Source organism: Sorex fumeus, unplaced genomic scaffold (assembly GCF_029834395.1).
Source record: "Sorex fumeus unplaced genomic scaffold, SorFum_2.1 ptg000030l, whole genome shotgun sequence".
Taxonomy (NCBI): domain Eukaryota; kingdom Metazoa; phylum Chordata; class Mammalia; order Eulipotyphla; family Soricidae; genus Sorex; species Sorex fumeus.
In genome coordinates, this window is record NW_026606087.1 from 8,327,472 (window position 1) to 8,333,193 (window position 5,722).

The following is a 5,722-nucleotide window of genomic DNA, read 5'->3' on the forward strand; positions in this document are numbered from 1 at the left end:
TTCTTGAAATTCTCCTCTCCTGGTGCTATTCACAGCCAGTCACTTTCTCTTTCTTCTATCTCCTTGAATTTCTTTTTCATCCCTCTCATAAATTTCTTTTTCCCCTTGACGAGCCCATATAGATTGCTGTTCCAGAGGGCCACTTGGGTTTACTTATCTCTTTGTTTTACAAATTCTTCTCAAATCATCTCACTCACATCCAAGGTTTCAACTACTCAAATGTTGATCATGCACAAACCAAAATCTTGGGCCTATTGTTTATTGGATCTTGTTTCCACATCTTGTTTGGATATGATGCATTCTCTTTAAATGCATCATATCCAAAGTTGTATTTTCTCCTTTTCCCGCTTTTTTTGAGTGAGGGGTGGGAGGTGGGGGGAAGTGGGTGGTGGTGGTGGTGGTGGTGGTGGTTTTGAAACCATACAGTACTGGGAGTTATTCCTGACTCAGTGCTGGGAGTCACTCCTGGCAGTGCTGTGCAAGAGAATTGAACAACGGATTCCAGAATGCAAAGTATGTGCTATAGCCCTTTGAGCCATCTCCCCAACTCCAAAATTGGATTTTCTATTCTGAAACTTGGACTACTCTTCCTCTTCATTGATATACTGTGTCCTGCATGAAATAGGAGTATACTAACACTGTTGGATGTTGCTGCTCTCCTGGATGGAAAAAGGAAATGAACAGGTGTCATTATTACTCATTCAAGATGCATTACAATGTCCTGAACACACCTTTCACTCACCCAGTTAGTGAATTATTTCTTTTTTTTTGAACATAATATTTATTAAAATTGTTTAATGTACAATTTCTCATTTGTCATTTTGGAAGTCCTTTATTGTAAAGATCATTCTTTTATCTGATGACAAACAGCAGCCATATTCTGAGTGATTATTCTAGACCTCCACGTTGGATAAATTCCATTTCTTCTTGAGAAACAAGTTTCCTTCTGTACTTCTGAGGTCATGTTTTGATCATTTCTGCAGTATCTGGTGGACCCTGGTGCATCAGCCAATCTGGTGCTTTACTTTCTTTAGAATGCTGTGACATTAAAGAAGAGTGACAAGGTAGCCCTGCTGATCCCAAAGCTTCAGACACATTGGGTTTAGGATTGTCTCTTCTGTCAGGAAACCTTATTAATGGAGTATGTGACTTGACTACCTGAACAACCCTGCTGGTAGACGCCATCTTGCTGCCCATCTTAACCCCTGAGAAGGGGCAGCTTCCGGGGCACTCGCATACCGCTCTGTTAACTAAAGTCTCGGGCAGCCGAGGGTGGGCGGGGCGGTGTGTGAATTATTTCTAATCCCATCTTCCCCCTAAAGTCTGGAGATGCTCAACTATGAATTCTTACACAGATGATCTCAGTTGGAAATACTGTCTCTTGTCCTGTTGTCTTAGATGGGCAGTTGACAAGGGTAATGAATTATGGAGGAGGGCCCAGTTCAGGAGGTCCATGTATTTGTCTGTGTGCTCAAAAATAGTTCTGCTGTGTAGATACGAAGCTGAGTAACTTGTATGGTCTCTCTCTCTCTCTCTCTCTCTCTCTCTCTCTCTCTCTCTTTCTCTCTCTCTCGCTCTTTCCGCCCCCCTTGTTTTCCTTTTTTGTTTGCTTGCTTTTGTTTTGGGATCACTCCCAGAAGGGATCACTCCTGGCAGGGCTAAGGGGTATCATTTGGGGTGCTAGGGATCAAATTCGAGTCAGCCACGTGCAAAGCAAGTGCCCTTCTACCTATGGTATCACTCCGACCTCACTGAGTCACTTGTAAAGCTAACATAGATATCCTCTAAGGACACTCCAGTTTCTGGCTCTCACAGCCCCTCCTGAATTGTGGACTCTCATTGGTCTTATGTATGTAGACTATCCTAGAGGACAGAGAGGTAGTACAGGGATAAAGATGCTTGCTGACTGATGTTTGTTCCCTAGCTCCGCCTATGGTCTCTGAGCATCACCAAGAGTGACCCCTGAACACAGACCCAGGAGCAACCCATGATCACCATCTGGTATGATCCAAAGAAGAGCCATATACCAGGTCTAGCAATGGAGCTGGGGGTAAAACAGCAAAACAGATCTTGCCACAGTCATCTCCAAGTAAGAGAGAAATACAGTAACTGGTGGTGTGGGATGAATAAAGTTTTATAAAATTTTTTTTCTTTTTGGGGTCACACCCGGCGATGCACAGGGGTTACTCCTGGCTCTGCACTCAGGAATTACTCCTGGGGGTGCTCAGGGGACCATATGGGATGCTGGGAATCAAACCCGGGTTGGCCACGTGCAAGGCAAACACCCTACCTGCTGTGCTATTGCTCCAGCCCCATGAATAAAGTTTTAGATAATTTTAATTTTAATTTAACTGATTCAATTTGTCATCTATGTGAACACTCTGGTGTATAATACAAGAAGCCAGGAACTCACCAAACCTTTTAGGAGGAAAAGCAAGGTCTGAAGAAATAACACAGAAGGTCGGGTGCTTGTCTAGCATAGAGATGACCCGGGTTCCACCCCAGTACCCCATATGGTCACCTGAGTCCTGACACAAGCGATCCATGATCACAGTCAGGAGAAATCCCTGGACACAGCTGGGAGTGTCCTCCCCCAAAATATTAATTTTAAAAAATAACAAGAAAAGCAGAGGATATCCTGTTGGAAGGACATACCTGAATGCTTGAGTAGCAAGCAAATTATAGAAATGGGAGGAAGACCCTGCATTGGAGACTTGATCAGATATGGTCAGAACCAAGAATTCCATGTGTGCCCTTTGGGTTCTCTCTGCAGACTGGCTTCAGCTCCCACAGAGCAGACTGGACCCTTCCAGGGAGCTGAGGGACCAAAACTTGCTGACTTCTCATATCCCACCTGGCCCTGCAGAGGTTTCCTCTTTTCTCTTTCCAAGATGGACTGTGGCAAGGCCTGAGTCAAGCAGCAGCTGACCCACCCATCAATCACAGTGGCTGAACTGTGATCAACTGTCCTCCTCGATTCAGGTGCCAGCCCCCAGACGAATCTGTAATGCTAAGGAGACTAAACCACATAGGACAGACCCTGCATTTGGGCAACTACCCATTATAACAAGGACAGTCTTGGGTAGATGTAAAAACAAATTCTGCCAGCGCTCACATGTGGGCTGTGATATTTCCCCCACACCACAGGCTGTGTAAGCCTCCAGAGCGGGGATTACCCGTGAAAGGATGATCGTGGGCTCTCCCGGCGGCTCTCTCTCGCTGCTGCCGTTCGATGTGCTCTCGAGCTGCTTCTCGCCCCCAGAGGGCTGTTTCCTTGGACAGATGAAGGAAGAACGAGGGCCAACCTAGTTGCTGTTTATTCAATCTCTCGTCTCTCCCAGCTCTTTCTCTAACCTTGTGATTCTTTTTCTTTCTGCTGTATCCATCTCCTCTATCTCTCTGCTGTCTCTCCTTCAAACCCCCTGCAGCAACCTTCAATCAATTCCTTCCACAATCCAACAACCAACTCACTTCTCCAATCATCAATCCCCCTTTCCCCCTGCCCAGTCGCTTTTTTATTCTCTCACCACACCTCCCCAACCAGGCCTCCCCATAGGAATCCTGATCAAAAACGTTTTTCCAGACTTCCTGAACACCTGCAACCCATGAGGGCAAAACAGCCCATAAGGTGTGTTTCTCCTCTCCTTAGACCTGCAACTTAATTAGCATCTTTAATTCTCCTTCCTAATATTTACCATTCTGTATGGACACAGTAATAGACACTTTTAGGCTTGTAGGGTGACTCTCCTGGGGACATCTTACCACAGACTCAGACTACAGTGCTCAGACCGGATTAATTCTTCCTAACCTCAGCAGGGTCCAAATTGAGTTATTACTTTTGGATCATGACAGAATTTGTCCATGACCAAGCTCTTGTAGTTAAGCATTAGGGCACTTTAGCCAGGCCCATTTCGATGCCAGGGTAGCATATAGCACACCACTTGCCCTGGGTCCATCCAGTCCCACGTTGGGACCCTGCTTTTTGGGATCTAGGAAGAATTGAGGCTTAAGTCAAGAGAGCCGATGTCCAGGAGGTCTATTATCTGGAGTCAATCAACTCCCAAGCCACAAGCTTATCTTTTTAACTGTCTTCCTTTCCTATATCCATACAAAAAGCAACTGCTCTTAAAAAAAGAAAGAAAGAAAAAAGCAACTGCTCTGAAATAATAACTCTGCAAAGGACATTAAGGAGAAGAGAAAGACAATATTTACAAATCAGAGTCTGATCAGGAGACAAAAGTAATTGACGGGTTGGGGAGCAGGCCAGGGTAGAAGGGCAAACCAACTGTTATCTTACAGGTAAAATATCAGGATTACCATTAGAATATTGCAGGGGTCATGTGATATCATTAGAAGGGTCTGGGTATGAGGTTTGAGGTCAAGCACATATAAGGATCTGGCTTCAATCCTCGGGATTAAAAAAGAAAATTGGAATTAGAATGCAGGTAAGCAATCCAAGTAGAATTTAACTACATTATTGCTAAATATGTGTTTTTCATTTCTTCAAGAACCGTCAAAAGACCCTCACACATTGCCCATGCTTAGGGGTTACTCCTGGCTTTGCACTCAGGAATCACTTCTGGCGATGCTCGGGGGACCACATGGGATGCTGGGAATCGAACCCGGGTCGCCCGCGTGCAAGGCAAACGCCCTACCTGCTGTACTATTGCTCCAGCCCACATTTTGGTATTTTTCTGATTTATCACTTATTCTCAGTAAGTTTCTCCTTGTGTAAGTTTTTGAATGCTTTGTTAAATTTTTGTTTTGACTGCAATGCAAAAAAAAGAACAAAAAAAGAACAACATTTTGGCATAAGGCTGAACCCTTTCTCCCCTCTCTGTGCCCTCGCTCCCTCCCTCACCTGCACTTTCTAGGTCTTTCCTTCTTGTGGCTCCCTGTTGCCTATTGAAGTGTCTGCTCACTGCTCCCTCTCATTTCCCTTCCTTCTGCCCTTTCTGAGAAGGAAAAACATGCAGATAAAATCAGCAGGCACTTCAGTTCATGGACCGATTTCTTCCACCCAGTGTCAGGGACAGGGTGAGGGGAAGGAGCGTTCATGTGGCAGAGCTTCACCATCAGTGTCTTTCTCTGGGGAAAGACTATTTCTGCCCCTCCCCCCAGCTGTACATGCTCTAACGCCCTAACCTCATGGGATTGGCAACCCTATGAAGCAGCCTGTGGTTGCTACTCACCTACTCCTGACCCAAGTCAGGGCCTAAGCCTCTTGCCCCCTGGCTGGTAACTGAATTGTTTTCTGCATTGACCCTGTTGCTAAGATTTTTGCTCTGACTCATCCTCTGGATTGTTTGGGTGGGATCTCCTCACTCTGATGTCAGTCTTCACATTGGAACCGCAAACCCAGCTGCGTGGTGCTCACTCTAACCATATGCAGGGACTTGATAGGAGAAATGCTTTTTTCTGGCAGTGAAGAGCTTGGCTGCCCCGTCTGTCAGCCATTTTCCGTTGGTAAATGGAAACATATACAGGCTTCCAGGAAAAACTACATTTGACCCGTCAAGGTCAAGTAAACACCCTTATATTCAAAGGGAGAGTTTCTAATACCAAAAAAAACATGGAAACATGGAGGCAAACAGACATGATCACTGGACAAACCTTGGTGAGATGACTTGACTAATTTGTATTGACTGCTTACATTTATAACACCAATTTTTAAAAAATCTTTCATGACTACAACAGCGGTAGGGCGTTTGCCTTGCACGCA

General features: G+C 45.2%; 1 pseudogene; it reads right to left on the bottom strand.

Moving 5' to 3' along the window:
* Positions 1-771: 771 nt before the first annotated feature.
* On the bottom strand, positions 772-1,247 carry LOC130025209 (alpha-ketoglutarate dehydrogenase component 4-like; annotated as a pseudogene).
* Between the last annotated feature and the right edge of the window lie 4,475 nt (positions 1,248-5,722).